The sequence below is a fragment of the Dipodomys spectabilis genome, unplaced genomic scaffold, assembly GCF_019054845.1.
Source record: "Dipodomys spectabilis isolate Male_0828 unplaced genomic scaffold, ASM1905484v1 ptg000018l, whole genome shotgun sequence".
NCBI lineage: Eukaryota > Metazoa > Chordata > Mammalia > Rodentia > Heteromyidae > Dipodomys > Dipodomys spectabilis.
This window is the reverse complement of record NW_024870695.1, coordinates 4080604-4098773: the sequence shown is the minus strand read 5'-3', so window position 1 is coordinate 4098773 and position 18170 is coordinate 4080604. Positions and strand designations below refer to the sequence as shown.

The 18170-nt window shown below is 45.2% G+C and overlaps 1 protein-coding gene across 2 annotated transcripts in view; it reads left to right on the top strand.

Annotated features, from left to right (window-relative positions):
* Positions 1-15585: 15585 nt before the first annotated feature.
* The window catches only part of Prpsap2 (phosphoribosyl pyrophosphate synthetase associated protein 2), a 33775-nt gene continuing 31190 nt past the window's right edge, over positions 15586-18170 (top strand). Inside the window, exon 1 of one of the 2 annotated variants that reach the window (XM_042673962.1) lies at positions 15586-15721. The gene's annotated coding sequence lies outside the window, so the exon portion shown is untranslated. The remainder of the gene's footprint in view (positions 15722-18170) is intronic. The other variant, XM_042673961.1, reaches the window with a different exon arrangement.

Sequence of the window (18170 nt, the reverse complement as noted above, 5' to 3'; positions counted from 1 at the left end):
AATCCAGCCAAAAATCTTTGCATTTTTGTGAGAGGCTTCGCCTCTCAGCAATCATACTTTGGCAGGACAACTAAGAGGTCCTGTAGGACCCAGCAGATACTGCACAGAGATATAGCCACACTATTAAGGATGCATTGCCCACCTCCCCCCGCCCTGGTTCCCCCCAGTCATATCCTAGTCCTGAGTGAGGTTATCTGATAGGATGGATAGGTGGAATGATCTGGAGGTTTTTCCTATTCATCAGTGCACTCTTAGCCCAGTTTCAATGTGCCATGAAGAGCTTTGTTACCTCTTTCACAGATCTGCATCACACCAGGTGCATTTGCACTGGTGACAGGATTGTGATTTGAAGCCATCCCAGGCAAGAAAAGTTTCTGAGATCCCTTCTGGATATGTGGTGAGTTTCTGTCATCCTAGCTTAGTGGGAAGCTAGCATAAATAGGTAATGAAGTGCCAAGAAAGCCTCTCTCAAAAATATCATAAAAGGGGGGCTGGGAATGTGGCTTAGTGGTAGGGTGCTTGCCTAGCATGCAGGAAGCCCTGGGTTCAATTCCTCAGTACCACATACACAGAAAAAGCTGGAAGTGGCCCTGTGGCTCAAGTAGTAGAGCACTAGCCTTGAGCTGAAGAGCTGAGGGACAACGCCCAGGCCCAGAGCTCAGGCCCCCCAACCGACAAAAAAGGGGGGGGGCTGGAGGTATTACTCAACAGTAGAACACTTGCCTAGCAAAATTGAGGTCTTTCTCTCCCCCTTCTTCTCTCCCTCCCTCCTTCCCTTCTTTCTTTTCTCCCTTCGTGTGTGTGTGTGTGTGTGTGTGTGTGTGCGTGCGTGCGTGCGTGCGTGCGTGTGTGTGTGTGTATGTCTTTTTCCTTTTCCAGTACTGAGGCTTGTACTTATAACCTTGCGCTCATGCTTGGCTTTTTTGCCCAAGACTAGCTCGACTACTTGAGCCACACCTCCACTTCCAGCTTTTTACTGTTGTCAAAAGATTTATCTGTCCAGGCTGGCTTTTTACCTCCATCTTCAGATGTCAGCCTCCTGAGTAGTTAGTATTACATGAGCCACCATGTAATCCTAGCACATAACATTTCTTAATGATAGCCGGGCGCCTGTGGCTCACACCTGTAATCCTAGCTACTCAGGAGGCTGCGATCTGAGGATTGTGGTTCAAAGCCAGCACAGGCAGGAAAGTCCATGAGACTCTTATCTCCAATAAACCTCTAGAAAACCGGAAGTGGCGCTGTGGCTCAAGCCGTAGAGCACTCGCCTTGAGCTGAATAGTACAGGGACAGTGCCCAAACCCAGAGTTCAAGCCCCGCAACCGACAAAAAAAAATTCTTAATGGTAAGAACATTTTAAATTAATTATTTTAGTAATTTAAATATGTTTGATACATAATTCTAGTGGTAGTTATCCTGATATGTACTTAGTATTTTCCATTAATTCACAACCTTATAAACTAAAGAATATTGTGATCATTTCTTTTAAAAAAAAAAAAATTATGCTAGTACTAGGGCTTGAACTCAACCTGGGAACTATCCCTGAGCTTTTTGGCTCAAAGCACTCTGCAATTTGAGTTCCAGGTCCACTTCCAATATTTTGGTGGTGAATTGGAACTAAGAATTTCATGGACTTGGGCTGGGAAGGTGGCTCAGTGGTAGAGTGCTTGCCTTGCATGCCTGAGGCCCTGGGTTCGATTCCTCAGCACCACATAAGCAAAAAGAAAAAAAGCCGGAAGTGGCGCTGTGGCTCAAGTGGTAGAGCACTAGCCTTGAGCTGAAGAGCTGAGAAACAAGGCCCAGGCTCAGAGTTCAGTCCCCACGACCGGACCCAAAAAAAAAAAAAAAAAAGAATTTCAGGGACTTTCCTGCCTAGCATGGCTTCAAACTACAATCCTCAGATCTCAGCCTCCTGAGTAGGATTATAAACATGAGCTACTAGTGCCCAGCAATAATAGCTATTTTTAGATGTACAATTTATATAACATATAACTTGTTTCTAATGACAGAGAACAAAGATTTCAACAATGCAGAGGTTTAATTTTACACAGTTCTTGGGAATTCTGTAACCTCTTCTAAAAGCTGTTCATCAATATGAAGAACTTCTCTCTTAAATTTAATCCTATCTTCCCAGCTGCTTTTAGCTTGGCTTTCCTTTTAGAAGCGTTTTCATGTTTCAAGGCACTTGTTTAAGACCTGCAGCCTTTAGAGAAGTGCTTGCAAGGGAGCCTGCAAATTGCAGCCAGGCACAGCCATGGGATAGTGTTGTCCAAGTTTCTAAACCTCTCATAGCAATCAAATAGGGAAAGGGTTCAGATCTCACAGATTTGGGGGAGAATTGATGAAGCAGATGAGCATGAGCAGCACCTGACCCAGGTGAGAGCTCAGTGAGCCTACTCTGCCGGTGGTTGTCACTGCAGTTCCTTATGTTCTTATTTTGTTTCAGATGAAAAGTAACTTGTTTTGCTTTTATTTGATGCATGGCCAAAACTTAAGACTCCATAGGGCCAGGTGCAATCTGGGTTTTTACAGAAAAGTTGCCTATACACAGCTTGCTCACTGGTTATTTTAGTTGCCCTGTGGGTCCATTCCTGTTATAATGAAATGTTTGTATCAGTGTAATAATGTATTTCTTTATTTGATCCTCATACCAGTCTTCACCTACTCATTTTACAGATGAAAAGGCCAACCTACCACCCAGGTATACAGTGGTAGGAGTAGCCAGTTTCAACCGACCATCCCAAGAGAGCCATGTGTGCTTTCTGATAATGACAAGAATTGGACCAGGAAGAGGAGCTAAGGCAGCTAAATTGAGAGAGATGTGTGTAGTTACTCTACACCACTATGGTTATAGATTCTACCCTGACCCTCCCAGAGACATCATAATCTCTAAACATTGGGCTGACCACCTTGAGTCTTTTCTGTCTACTTGCTGGGCATTGGGATGGAGTGGCAGGAAACTGTCCAGTGGAGAGGAGAGGCATCTCCACAGGGCTTGGCACATCCTGGATTCCTTCACTCATAAATTTCCCTCCTCCAAGAACACCCTGGGGACTCCCCCACCTTGGCAGCATACCTGCCTGCTCTCAACTTGAGCCTGACCAACATGGTGTTTGGTTTCTTCCTCACCCAGCCCATACAGGTTGACGTGCCGTCTCAAACCCTGTTGCCACCTCATCCTGCCTATTGTCCTCAGAAGGTTCATGTGCCCACTGCAACAAGAGGTTGAGTCTCCAGAGGCATTTTCCAAGTCATTTGTGGGGACATACAGTGACCCTCTGCCTGGCACAGTGACCTTCCAGGAAGCAGCCACAGGAAGATGCAGCAGGGGTACATTATTTTTATAGTAAAAGTAGAGGGAAGGAAAAGTTTAGTTGCTCACATGGACCACAGATAAGAGGGCTGGAGAATGTAAAGCTGGCAGAGCTTTGGAATTGGAGGTGGGGGGCGGGGGGGGGGGGGCCTGAGGCTTGGAGAAGGTCTTGTCTGGATTGTGGGGTTATAAGCAGGGTACAGTGACACCTAGTGGGTGGCAACAACCTGGAGCAGGAGGAGTCATCTCACAAAAAAACAGATTGTTCCCCTCTAGTAACAACAGTGATAGCATCTTCTCCAGAACCCCTCACAGAACCAGAATCGAGCTAATGAGCAACCAGGCCACATTTTGCTCGACTTTAATTATTACTACCTCTTACTTCCTGCCCCAATTTTTTCTCATCCATCTACTTGCAGCTCAAAATGGAAAGCTGTCAGACTCACTCATGACCCTGAAGCCAGAGGCAGTGTCCTCCCAGATGGTTTCAAGAGTATCCAGAGGAGAAATAGGATTCACCCTCAGGAATGAGCCAAGTGCAAGTGCAGGTACAATGTGGAACTTGTGAGGAGACAGGGGTTCTAAGGATTCAGCTGTAGCAGTGCAGATGCCAGAGGTCCTGCACCTCAACAAAGACCCACTAAAAAGAAAAGTGTGACCTGTGTTGGGCAAACATATCATGTAGCCAAAGTGCAAACATGAAGAGATTGTCATGAAAAACAGGATGGAGAGGTAACAGGCCTTCTAGTGGGTGAGTAGGGACTGGGTTTGCTGAGGAAAGATGTAAAAGTGCCACCTTCGTTTTTTATTGAAAAAAATATAACAGAAATGCAGTATTCTATGTCACTTCAATTTACAGATAATAACTTACAGGCCTCAAGTACCAGGGACTAGAAGTTGTTGAGTGATATATATCTGTGGCCCAGAGCAGGATTCCTCCCCTTCATCTCTACCTCTTTTCTCAACTCACTGAGATCCATCCTACATTACACACAGGTGGGGATAAACTAGGATTACCTGGCACAGTAGTCAGAGCTTCAGGTGAGTAGTTGGTAACAGGCTATAGTGGGGATGAGGACAAGGACAGCTTTGAGCCTACACCTAGCTTGCTTTTTAGGAGCAGGGAGAACAAGTTTTGGTCCTTTGGTCCCTTTTTTCAGGAACCTCTACTTGCCTAGGTTGAAACTGTAAGGGTTGGAGACTGCAGACGAGAGTTAAGCCTTGTGGAAGAGGGATCTGGGAGTGGGAGCCCAGCTGAAGGAAGATATGTAGAATACTTAGGGAAACAGGGGCAAGTGTCAGGACTTTATGGTTTCCTACATGCAGACCTTTGAGTGTATCTGAAAATTCTTAAGTGCTTGCTGGTTTATGTGGGCCTGAATAAGATAGGACTGAATAGGAAAAATAATTGGATTTTACAATTTTTTTTGCCATTCCTGGGATTTAAATTGAGGGCCTCTTATCATATAAGCCTCATCTCTATATTTGTACATTGTCAGTTGGAGATGGAGTCACTTAGATGACTCTGTCTGTACCAACTTTGAACTGAGATCCTCCAGGTCTCAGCCCCGAGTCACTAGGTTACAGGCATGAGGCACTGGTATTGGGCTACTTGGCATTGCTTAACATAAGCCAGCAAGTGGTGTTTTTGCTTCCACAAACTTTGTATGATATAACAGCAGGATGCAGCCACAGGTGCCATAGTGATGCAATTAATATGGGTACAGCTCATTCCTTTCTAACCAGATCTGACCTGGGGGGTACCAAATTAGGCACTACAAACCAGGATGGAAACTTATGGTTTGGAAAGTCATAGATCTGATCAGGGATGCCACTAGCATTGTTTCCTTAAATAGGTCTGAATACTCACCTGGTTGTTTACCCATAGCTTTCTGGTTGTGTCAGCCACAGTTGAAGAGAACCTCTGTTTACACTGGGTAGTAACAGTGGCAACTCCAAACATAGCAAATCTTACTGCTGAGTATGTGAACTTCCCCATCTAGTCAGAGAGGTATGCCCTGGAATGTGCTTCCCTTCCTACACCCCCACCACAAGTTTAGAACTACTTGCTCAGACCCTGGCGCTGAGACAGGTCCTTGCTTTAAGGAATTGGAAGTAAGTAAAGATGGACTCTAGTGGTGTCAGTCCCAGGATAAGGCCTTGGCAGCAGTGAGAGAATCCACATCTGGGTGAGTCCCAACCCATACACACCACAGTATAAGATGGAATGTCCTGCATGGTGGCTGAGCATGGGCATGTGTGTACTGAAGTCTCTTACATCTTGCAAGACAAAATAACAATGACTCCTCTCTTCATCAACATATGGCATGGTTACCACAGAGTGCTGGGTGAGTACCATATAGGTCTAGGGTGCAGAAGGGAACAAGATACAAATGCCTCCTCCAGACTTGGTACATGCTCCCCTCCAGTAGGTACAAGTGGTTATGCAGAAATCACTGTGGCTAGCCAGGTGCTGGTGGTTCACACCTGTAATCCCAAAAAAAAAGGCAAAGAAAAGACAAAAAGAAAAAGAAATCACTGTGACTGTACTTACCTTACAGCTGGACCAGCAAGCTCGGTACCAGTAGCTCACACCTGTGATCTTAGCTACTCAGGAGGCTGAGATCTTAGGATCATGATTCAAAGCCAGTCCAGGCAGGAAAGTCCATGAGACTCTTATCTCCAATAAAATACTCAAAAAAGAAGAAGAAGAGGCGGAGGAAGAGGAGGAGGGTGGGGGAGGAGGAGGAGGATGAAGGACGAAGGAGGAAGAAAGAAGTGGTGTTGTGGCTTAAGTGGTAGGGTGCTAGCTTTGAGTACAAAGAGGCTCAGGGACAGCACCCAGGCCCTGAGTTCAAGCCCCAAAACCAGCAAAACAACAACAAAACAACAATAACAACTAGACAAACAAGGCTTCAGGTGGCCTTCTTGCCTAGATCTATCTGTAACCTCATGTCTACCCAGCACTGAGGCTCATTTTCTTTTGGTCTAGCATGGTAGGAGGATCCCCTCAACCCCTTACCTGTCTGCTTGTGCACCACGCAGCTGAGGGATGTGTTAGTTCAGATAAAGGCTCACCTGCATTGCCACCAAGGCATGAAATCACACCTGAGAAGTCTTGTTAATAGAACATAGCATGAAGGAAGAAGAGACTATTGCAAAGCTAAATGGCCCTTGATGAGCTGCTGCTGCTGCCCGTAAAGACACCTGTGCCCTCACTGGCCACCACATACTGTGTAAAATAGGATCAGAGCAAGCTGACCTCAAACTCACAATCCTCCTGCCTTCGCCTCTGGATTGCTGGGAGTACAGGCATGTATTACTATATTCACCTTTCAACAGATGCTCTAAACTGCTTATGAGATATGGATAATATAAATCATTAAGATGTCTGTGATGCTTGTGCACATTGGCTGGCTCCTGTCCCTGGTAATTGAAGTCTCATACTCTTATTTGTTCTGGTACCAGGATTTGAACTCAAAGGCCCTGCACTTGTTCAGCTTGTTCATTCAGCTGATATATTACCACTTGAGCCACATTTATTAATTGATCACTAATTTAAGATGGAGTCTTGAGTGTTTTTCTGCCTATGCTGGCTTTGAACTGTGATTCTCCAGATCTCAGCTTCCTGAGTAGCTAGTATTATAGGTATTAGGTGCCAGTGCCTAAGAATAAGCTATTTTTTGTATATAAAGAGAATATTATTTTTACATTTAAATAAATTAACAACTATTCTTTAATTATGTAATATTGGTCTATTATGCCTATTCTTCCAGCTGGTGTCATGTACCTTTATCTGGTGTTTGTATCATTCCAGAGTGACATACAATGCTGTGGTCTATTTTTGTTTGTTTGTAGGGCTTGAACTCTGGGCCTGGGCACTATCCTTGAGCTCTTCAAATCAAGGTGAGCACCCTACCACTTGAGCCACAGCACCACTTCCAGTTTTCTGGTGGTTAATTGGAGATACAAGTCTCACAGATTTTCCTGCCCAGGCTGGCTTTGAACTGAGATCCTCAGATCTCAGCCTCCTGAATAGGTAGGATTACAGGCATGAGCCACCAGTACCAGCTTGCTGTGGTCTATTCTGATGCTGTGGCTTTATAGCCCAGTGTCCAATACTTGGAAAAGGGAGTTAATTATATAATACCTGGTCTAAGAGTTGGAAACATCACAGAAGAGGGAGCAGAAAGAATGTGAAAGCCAGAAAAAGAGGTAGGGGTTTGGGAAAAATAGTCCTCTGAGTCCTATCCATATGAATGCTGTTTTGCATCAGGCCAGTTAGCTGTTCTATACACCAACACAACCCAGGCTGTGTGCCAAGCTACAGCAAAACAAAGCTGTCTTTCCCATGATCTGACAGTGTTCGCTGAGGCCTTTGAAATGTCAAATAAGGACAAAGATGGAATGCACTCAAACACAGAATTCCTCTCTGGGTCCAGCTGCCATATCAGCTTGGAGTGCTGTAACATAGGTACTTGGTAGATGGGATAGGGTATGAAATGGTGAATGTAGCCAACCATAGTTTGTCCAGTACTCTCCAAGACACTCTTTTACTCATAAAATTGGACTTGTTCCTGTCTATTCTTTGACCTTTGGTACATTCTCAGTTTGGAGGCAGTCTTTTTTATTTTATTTTTTAACATCTGTAGGAAATTCACAGAACACTGGGATGGAAATTTAAGATGGTAGTGAGACCCATCATGAAATGGCCTGGTGAAAAGTAGTGCAGTCAGGCACCTATGGCTCATACTGTAATCCTAGCTACTCAGGAGGTTGAGATCTGAGAATCACCTTTTTAAGCTAGCCTGGGCAGAAATCTATGAGAGTTTTATCTCCATTTAACAAGCAAAAAGCCATAAGTAGAAGTATGGCTCAAATGGTAGAGTACTAGCCTTGAGTGAAAGCCAAACAAGAACACAAAGCCCTTAGTTCAAGCCCCAGTACTAGCACAGAAAAAAAAAATCTCCACCTACACATATGATGATACAAAGATCAAGAGTTGGATCCCCATCTACTGTATAGAAGCCATACAGAGCGGGCACCTGTGGCTCACGCCTGTAATCTTAGCTACTCAGGAGGCTGAGATCTGAGGATCGCCATTCAAAGCCAGCCTGGGCAGGAAAAGTCCATGAGACTCTTATTTCCAATAAACCACTCAGAAAACTGAAAGTGGTGCTGTGGCTCAAGTGGTAGAGCACTAGCCTTGAGATGAAAAGCTGAGGGACAGTGCACAGGCCCAGAGTTCAAGCCCCATGACAGACCAAAAAAACAAACAGCAAAAACAAAACTACATTCCTCTGTCCTGTACTTTAAAAGAGACAGCTTGGGATTTCTCTCCCTACTTTCTAGCTCTCTCAAATAGAATGAAGGGACTTGTTCTTGTGCCAAGGTGACTTGTTCCTGTGTCAGATCCTTCAGGAAGACAGCACAAGACTCTATATAGTTGATAACACTTCCTTCCCATGAATCCCCTCCTTTTTCTCTCTGTCCCAGCCCTTCTGGAGCTGGGTTTCCATCCTCGAGACTGTCCTGGCCCCCCAAGGCTTCTTTCTACAGACTTCAGGGAGGACAAACTGGAGAGAGGCTATCCAGCTGTGTTGGCTGCATATAAGCTGCCCTCAGACTCCACATATACCCACTCACAGCTAATCAGCTTGAACTTTGACCAAAATTGGTTTCACAGGAGTAGGTAACAACCTTGTAGTTTGGTCAATTGCTTCCTTATTAAAACTGAAACTGGGGGCTGGGAAGGTGGCTCAGTGGTAGTATGCTTGCCTTGCATGCATGAGGCCCTGGGTTCAAGTACTCAGTACCACATAAGCAAAAAAAACCAGAAGTGGTGCTATAGCTCAAGTGGTAGAGTGCTAGTCTTGAGCTGAAAAAATGAGAGACAGTGCCCAGGCCCAGAGTTCAGGCCCCACAATCAACAAAAAAAAACTGAAACTGCATTCTGTTGAAAAAGACAAAAACCATGTGAGCAAGGCACTGGTGGCTCATACCTGTAATCCTAGCTACTTAAGAGGCTGAGATCTGAGGATCAAGGTTCAAAGCCAGCCTGGGCAGGAAAGTCCATGAGACTTTTTATCTCCACGTAAGCACCAAAAAAACCAGAAGTGGCACTGTGGCGCAAAGTTGGAGAGCACTAGGCTTGAGTGAAAAAGCTTAGGGACAGGGCCCAGACCCTGAGTTTAAGCCCCAGGACCAATTTCCATCCCGTTCCTCCCCTTCCCTCCCCCCAAAGAAAACATCCCAAATAAAAAAAAAACTGCATATGTGCAAGTTCTATCCTCCCCTAAAATCCAAGAGGAAAGAGGTGTGGGAAATGGATTCCTTTCAAGGAAACTGGGCACTGGTTTATCTGTTACTAGACTGAGCATATTTTCCTGCTTTGCAGTATCCCCATCCCTGCAACAAGAGATTTCCGAGAATTTTTTTTTTTTTTGGTCGGTTGTGGGGCCTGAACTCTGGGCCTGGGCCTGTCCCTCAGCTCTTCAGCTCAAGGCTAGCACTCTACCACTTGAGCCACAGCACCACTTCCAGGTTTTTCTGCTTATGTGGTGCTGAGGAATTGAACTCAGGGCCTCATGCATGCAAGGCAAGCACTCTACCACTGAGCCACCTCCCCAGCCCCAGAGAATTTTTTAAAAACAGAATAGAGACTGCTTCTCCACCTCTACCTTCTGGTTACTCTGTGAACTACAGTGCTTACCTACTGTAGATGCTGGACAGGACTGGGCTCAAAGTAAGGGATGTAGTCATTCTGTTTTTAGCAAAAGAAAAGTACAACCAACCAAACAAGCCGCTTCAGTGTGGGAGGAAAAAAAAATCCCTTTGAGGATTTTCTTCTTTAATGCAAAACAACTCTCAGACCCAAGACTCAAATGTCACGTTGTTAACTGAGTTAGTTCTTTAGTCTCACAAGACAGTTGTTATAAAAGAAGCCTGAAGCCCGGTACCAGTGGGCCTGTAACCCTAGCTACTCAGGAGGCTGAGATCTGAGAATCACTGTTCAAAACCAGCCGGAGCAGGAAAGTCCAGGAGACTCTTATCTCCAATAAAGCACTAGGAAACAGAAAGTGTGCTGTGGCTCAAGTGGTAAAACACTCCCCTTGAGCTGAAGAGCCGAGGAACAGTACCTAAGCCCAGAGTTCAAGCCTCACGACCCACAAAAAAAAAAACAAACCCTGACCCCTCCCTAGACTATGGTTTCCTGTCTCACAGCCATTGTGCTGATACCCTCACCAGAGCTGAGCCATTGGCAGCATCAGGATTGCCAGCCAAACCTCTTTCAAAAATACTAAGTTTCAAGCTGGGCACTGGTGGCTCATGCCTATAATCCTAACTAATCAGGAGGCTGAGATCTGAGGATCCCCATTCAAAGCCAGCCTGAGCAGGAAAGTCCATGAGACACTTATCTCCAATAAACCACTAGAAAACTGGAAGTGGTGCTATGACTCAAGTGGTAGAGCCCTAGCCTTGAGCTGAAGAGCTGAGGGACAGTGTCCAGGTCCAGAGTTCAAGCCCCACGACTGACAAAAAAAAAAAAATACTAAGCTTCAAGCATTTTGTTACAGTTACACAAGACATAAGAGAGGACAGATCTCTCACTTCTCAGTTGAGAAAGGGTCCACAGGGACTCTGTAGGGAATAGGCCAAGCAAGTTCTTTATACTTGTAGAGATACGAATTATACAACATAAAATGGGCACTATCATGATAGATGAGCCTAGAGAACTTTTTTTTTTCCTTTTTGATCAGTCATGGGGCTTGAACGCTGCTGTCCCTGTGCTCAAGACGAACGCTTTATTGCTTGAGCCACAGCACCACTTCCAGTTTTCTAGTGGTTTATTGGAGATAAGAGTCTCATGGACTTTCCTGCCTGGGCTGGCTTTGAATCTCAGTCCTCAGATCTCAGCCTCCTGAGTAGCTAGTATTACAGCTGTGAGCTACCAGTGCCCAGCTCCTAGAGAACTTTTCTATAGAGAAAATTTTTCCTTTATGACTTCATAGGCCCTAGAGAAACACTGGTCTGCTTTCTGACACTGTATATTTTTACCTTTTATGGAATTTCATATATATCATAAAGTCTTATTATCTTCAAAGTTTTGAGTGGTATCTATAAAAAGATTGCATTTTGTTATTGTATCAGAATTTGCATTCATGTGATATAAAATTTATATGTGTTAGCAAAATTAAGATTAATAGTTTAATAGACTTTGCCAGAGAACCACCAGGTACAGAGAACAAAGAAAGGTTTATTGCCCAGAAAGGGGCCGGCAAGACTCCTTCCCACAATGGAGGAATGAGAAGAAGCACCAGCTATTGTCTGGGGTGACCTATATAACCTAGGGGGTTTAGGAGGGGCTAGAAGGGGCTAGGAAGTGGAGACCCTGGTATGGACATGCGGGCCAGGGGTTTCATCATGTTGGACTAGAATTTATGGCTGCTATCAAATGGTAGATAAGGATCTTGCAACTGCCCAGACCTGAAGGTCACTGTAAGGTGCTCTTGTTGCCTTATACGGTGGTAGCTGTCCCAGAGAAGTGCCATCCCAAGGTAAAGGGAGTTGGAAGTTGATTATTTACTGCCTTTAGTACATGGGCCTAGAGCTGCCTAGGAAGGGAGCTTGCTAAGCTATGGAGAAGGGAAGGAATGGACTAAGCTATAGGAAGGCACTCATTTCGTTAACAATATGACTTTCGTTAACAATATGAATATTCATGTACAAAGCTTTGTGTGTGTGTGCCAGTCCTGGGCACTGTTTCTGAGCTGCTTTGCTCAATGCTAATGCCCTTCTACTTGAGCCACAGCTCCAGTTCTACTTTTTATTGGAGACAAGAGTCTCACAGACTTTCCCACCCAGGCTGGCTTTGAATTGTGATCCTCAGATTTCAGCCTCCAAGTAGCCAGGATAACAGATGTGAGCCACCAGTGCCAGCTACAAAGCTTTTCAATGGACTTTTGTTTTTATTTCTCTTGGATATGTACCTGTATTTTATGGCAGTGTCTGGTTAATTTTACAGTAGACTACCACATTACTTTTCAAAATGCTGAACCATTTTCAATCCCTGCTGGCTTTACACGGACACAAGGGTGCATGCTTGATGGCCCCAGTATCCCAGAAAGGCATAAGTAGGAGGATGGCAGCCCAGGCTGGCCTTGGGTATAAAAACTGGACCCTTCCTTGAATATAACCAACATAAGAAAAGGCTAGAGCGTAGTTTAGCAAGCAGGAAGCCCTGAGTCCAGTCCCAACTACTGTCAAAAATAATAATGTCCAGTGTTGGTGAGGTAGCGGAGGCACAGACATCCCTCTTCTTCACTAGAGAGAATATCGGTTGGTACAAAGTATCTGGGAAACCAAATTTTAAAAGAAGCTGCGCCAGTGGCTCTTGCCTGTAATCTTAGCTACTCAGGAGGCTGAGATCTGAGGATTGCAGTTCAAAGCCAGTCCAGGCAGGAAAGTCCAAGAGACTGTTATCTCCAATAAACCACTCAGAAAACCAGAAGTAGCATTGTGGCTCAGGTGGTAGAGCCACTCACCTTGAGCTGAAGAGCTGAGGGACAGCACCAAGGCCCAGAGTTCAAGCCCCATGACGACAAAAAAAAAGTATCAAAGGTGGTTCCTTTTCCATGTATGTGGGAGAGAGGCAAACATCTTCATTCTTTTTTTTTTTTTTGGGTCCGGTTGTGGGGTCTGAACTCTGGGCCTGGGCGCTGTGCCTCAGCTCTTCAGCTCAAGGCTAGCGCTCTACCACTTGAGCCACAGCACCACTTCCGGCTTTTATTCTTTTTGCTTACGTGGTGCTGAGGAATCGAACCCAGGGCCTTAGGCATGCAAGGCAAGCACTCTACCACTGAGCCAACTTCCCAGCCCCAACATCTTCATTCTTTTGCCCTAATTTTTTACTATATGTAAATAATATAATCAAAATGAAGGGGGGTTTTTGTTATGTCTTTTTTTTTTTCATGTATGAGGAAAATAGAAAAAAAGCTGGAAAATAGGGAACAGGACTTACCTATTAAAATGTTCTCAGACTCACTTAACTGTTGACTTAGTTCTGGCCTTCGTCTTGTCCTACTTTCCCTGCTCCTTCACTTGAGGAAAAAGCCCTGCTTCTCCTCCTTTATGGGCAGAGATGCAAGAGCCTGTAAAATTGCTTCTTCTCCTGTGCCCTCTACTTTGTGACCTCCATAGGAATGTCACCTCCATCACCACCTCTTGCTGACTGTAGTAGACATTTTTCAGGTGAGAAAACAAAAGCTCGAGGAAGTAATGGATATTGTCCGAGGTCATTCCCGTAACCAGAATAAGGCAGGTTAGATCTGGCAGCCAAGGATTGAGGTAAGGTGTAACTAACCAGTACCTTGGTTACAAATACATAGGAACCACAGTCTTAAGCTTTATAGCACTAAAATTTCAATATTTAGTTTTTAAAAAGGTGGGGGGGGGGGGGAGGAAGGAGTAGTTCTTTCCTTCCAGTTCTTTCCATTTACCCAAATAGTGACTCCAGGAACTGAGCAAAGTTATCTTAAAGAAAGACACTTAATCCTAGAAATAAGCACTTGAGAAAAGACCCCTCTGGGTACAAAAGGTGTTTAATTAAAAATGTGTATCTCAAGGAAGTGTGCGTATATCAAAGCATCAGCATTTGGCAGAACCTTTCCTTTGTTTAAATGAATGCTCAAGTGGATGCTGGTGGCTCATGCCTTTAATCCTAGCTACTCCCAAGACAGATCTGAAGACTGTGGTTGGAAGCCAATCCAGACAGGAAAGTTGTTGATATTCTTTTTTTTTTTTTTTTTTTTTTTGGGTCCGGTCGTGGGGCCTGAACTCTGGGCCTGGGCGCTGTCCCTCAGCTCTTCACCTCAAGGCTAGCGCTCTACCACTTGAGCCACAGTGCCACTTCTGGCTTTTTGCTTATGTGGTGCTGAGGAATCGAACCCAGGGCCTCATGCATGCAAAGCAAGCGCTCTACCACTGGGCCACCTTCACAGCCCCAGTTGTTGATATTCTTATCTCCAATTAACCACCAGAAAAACCCAAAGTAGGTAGTGCTGTGACTCAAAGTGCAAGTGTGATTTGAATGTAAAAGCTCAGGGACAGAAGTACTCAGGCCAGGATTCAAGTCCCCAAATGACAATAAATAAATAAATATTCAAACTTTTGTATTACTATGACCCAAATTTAATTAGTCAACCAACCTCAATATCTCTGGACCCAACTGATAGTAACAGCAAGAATGATTAAACATACCATTTCTTCTAAAGCAAATTTGAGTCAAATAACCATGATGGAGCTGGGAAAGTGGCTCAGTGGTAGAGTGCTCACCTTGTATGCATAAGGCCCTGGGTTCGATTCCTCAGCACCACATAAGCGGAAAAAGCCGGAAATGGTGCTGTGGCTCAAATGGTAAAGCACCCACCTTGAGCTGAAGAGCTGAGGGACAGCGCCCAGGCCCAGAGTTCAGGCCCTATGACAGACAAAAAAAAAAAACATGATGGTGGAACATTCAATGCATCTGTTATCATATGCCCCCTCCTCTACTTGAACCACAATTCCACTTCTGGCTTTTTTGGTGGGTAATTGGAGATTTAAAGCCTCACACATTTATCAGTTCTGGCTGCCTTTGAACGTCAGTCCTCAGATCTCACAGATCTCACCCTCCTGAGTAGTTTAGGATTACAGGCTTTCTGGCTGCCTTTAAACGTCAGTCCTCAGATCTCACCCTCCTGAGTAGTTTAGGATTACAGGTTTAAACCACTTGCCCTTAGCATACCACATTTTCTTGATCTCATTCATTGTAGGACATTTGAGCTGTTTCTAAAACTTGGATACGGTGAATAGTAACTCAATGAGCGTCAGTGTGTGTTTTTACTGTATCCTGACAAAATATTTTGGATACATGCCCAAAAGTGGTATCACTGGATCATGGGGTTAAATGCCAACTTTGATAACTCAGTCCACGTTCATCATTTCTCCCTCCCCCCCCACCCCACACCTGCAGCTTCTGACATTAGGCCCAGGATTTGTCTTCCCAGGGTCACAAAACAGGCATAGCCCCGCCTCCGACACTTCCCAACTCCATCCTGACTCCACCCACCGGGCCACGCCCGCGTGCTCTTTCCCGGACCCTCCGCCTGCCTGGCCCCCTACCCCAGGAGCCTGACCAGAAGGTCCGGGTCCGGCCCCTGCGGCGGGCCACGCCCCTTGGCCTCGAGCAGGTGATTCCTGCCTGCAGCTCTGGCCCCGCCCCTCCAGCCCCTCCCCCTCCCGGACCTCGCAGACGCGCTCTCGCGCATGGAGTCGCCATTTTGCTCTTAGAAGCGACGCTGCCCGGAGGCTTGCGCTTTCTTCCTTCGGCAGCGGAGGCTGCGGCAGGGCCGGGGCTGCGGTCGGGACTAGGTAAGCGGGGAGGAGCTGGTGGCTGGTGGCGGTGCGGACTGGCAAGCTCTGGTCGGACGCCGGGCAGGTGCACGGGGCGGGGATCCCTGCAGCGCCGGCCGACGGTCAGGCCGTGGTCCCCGGGCGGCGGCTGCAGGGTACTAGCCTTGCCGGTCCTGTCTCCATCCTTCCTGTTGACCTCCCGCGTCCGGTGACCCTTCCCCCCTAGGGCCCCCCACTTCCTCCAGGCGGCGCTGGGGAAGGCAGCCCTAATGACGGACCAGCGGCCGGACAACCCCAAACCCATCCCGTTTCCACACGGAGCCCCTCAGTGCCATTTGCCTGGCCGTGCTAGTCGTGGACATTTACCAACAAAAGGATGACTTTACTCAGCTCATTCCTGCCAGGTTTAGGGAGGACTGACATGTAATTTTATTCTACTTAAAAATGTTTTGCCCCATCCATTACATTGATGATTCATTTTAATATTAGCGCAGTTTGGCTGTTTAGCTTTCATAAAGAATATGCGGAATGGGGTTTGGGCACCTGAAATCTGATCTCTACTGTTTTAAGTTTTTGTCTGTCTTTTTCTTTTTTCTTTTTTTCCCATGCTGGGAGTAGAACCTAAGGTTTTGCTCATGCTAGGCCAGCTGTCTGAAGCTAAGCCATTCCCAGGACTGAGTGTTTAAATCTTTAAATACACAAAAATAATTCTCCCACATTATTGAGCCCTACTAAAGAATCTTTCTTGTCTGTATTCTTTGTTGCCTCGGGTTGTACCATTATTACTCATAATAATGCATCGATCATAAGCACCTTTGCATAGTGTTGAATATTGTATTGAATGCATAGCCTGAGATTTTATTTAATTGTCCCATTGTGGAATACTTACACTTGGACCATTACTGAACATTTAGCTTTCTCTTCCTTTCCTTGGGATAAATTTGAAGAGTGAAATGCTGAAGTGATGTGTTCTTTTTTTGGTTCTTAATACAAATAATTTTGGTTCTTTGATACAAACAAGGCATGTTTGCAATAGATATTCAAGTTTGCTTTGGAATTTGTGTTATTCCACTCCCTGTATTCAGAATTCAGCAGGTTGTGCAGTCATTTTCTGTGTGGCTTTAGAGACTGCAGCCTGCTGTTGTATACAACTGATTGTACTATGAGTCAGACTGTGACTGAGCTGTCTGCTACCTAGCTTCTGTGCAGACCTGAGTAGGTGTCTTCATCTCTAACCCTCATTTCCCTTGTCTACAATGGGTTTGATTATAATACCTACTTGGTTGGGTTGTGATATAAATTCAGACTGCTATGAAAATGTCAAGCATTAGCTATAAGAAAACATTTTAATGGCAAAGAAGCAAAGTGCCTAGGGTTACGGAAGAGTGGAAGGGGAAGTGGAGTTGTGGTTCAAGTGGTAGAACACCATCCTTGAGTGAAAAAGCAAAGTGAGAGTATTAGGCCTTGAGTTCAAGTCCTAATACCAGAAGAAAAAAAAGGGGGGGGGGGGGATAAAATGTTTTAACTCCTATTACATCTTTTTTTTGTGTGTGTATGTATATTACTGGAGATGGACCCAGGGTTGTGTCTCATGTATTGCTACGCAAGTGCATACCTCCAGTCCTTGATTTTATTTATTTATTTACTGCCAGTCCTGTGGCTCAAATTCTGGCCCTAAGTGCTATCCTTGAACTCCTTTTGCTAAAGGCTTGTACTCTCCCACTTGAGCCACTGCACCGATTCTGGCTTTTTCTGTGATTAATTGGAGATAAGAATCTCACTGACTTTCCTGCCTGGCTGGCTTCCAACTATGATCCTCAGATCTCAGCCTCCTGAGTAGCTAGGATTACAGTCCTGAGCTATCAGTGCCTGGCCAGTCCTTGATTTTTTTTTTTTTTGTGGGGGGTCCGGTCGTGGGGCCTGAACTCTGGGCCTGGGCTCTGTCCCTCAGCTCTTCAGCTCAAGGCTAGCACTCTACCACTTGAGCCACAGCGCCACTTCCGGCTTTTTTCTTATGTGGTACTGAGGAATCGAACTCAGGGCCTCGAGCATGCAAGGCAAGTGCTCTACCACTGAGCCACCTTCCCAGCCCCCTTGATTTTTTTTTTTTAAATCAAAATTTCTTAGAGTGAGGTGCATCACTAATCCTCTTCAATGCATTCTTGTTGACATGGCTTTCAATTCCTTTTTTTGAGCACTGCAATTCTGTAAGATGAGCCTTTGTTCAGCACATATTTGTTGTATTAGTGCTAGGTACTATAATTGAAGTATTACTGGGCACCTAATAAAATAGTTTTTTTTTTAAAAATACACCCTGGACTTTAAATCTGGTGTGAGGAGGTTTTTACTAAGCTTCTATCTATGCTACCTAAAAGGTAAAGACAGACTCAAGGAGGCTAAGAGAACCTCAGGCCTGGCGGTTGTTACCGCTGTTGTTACCTCTGTCAGCTGTTTTTAGATAGTGTTA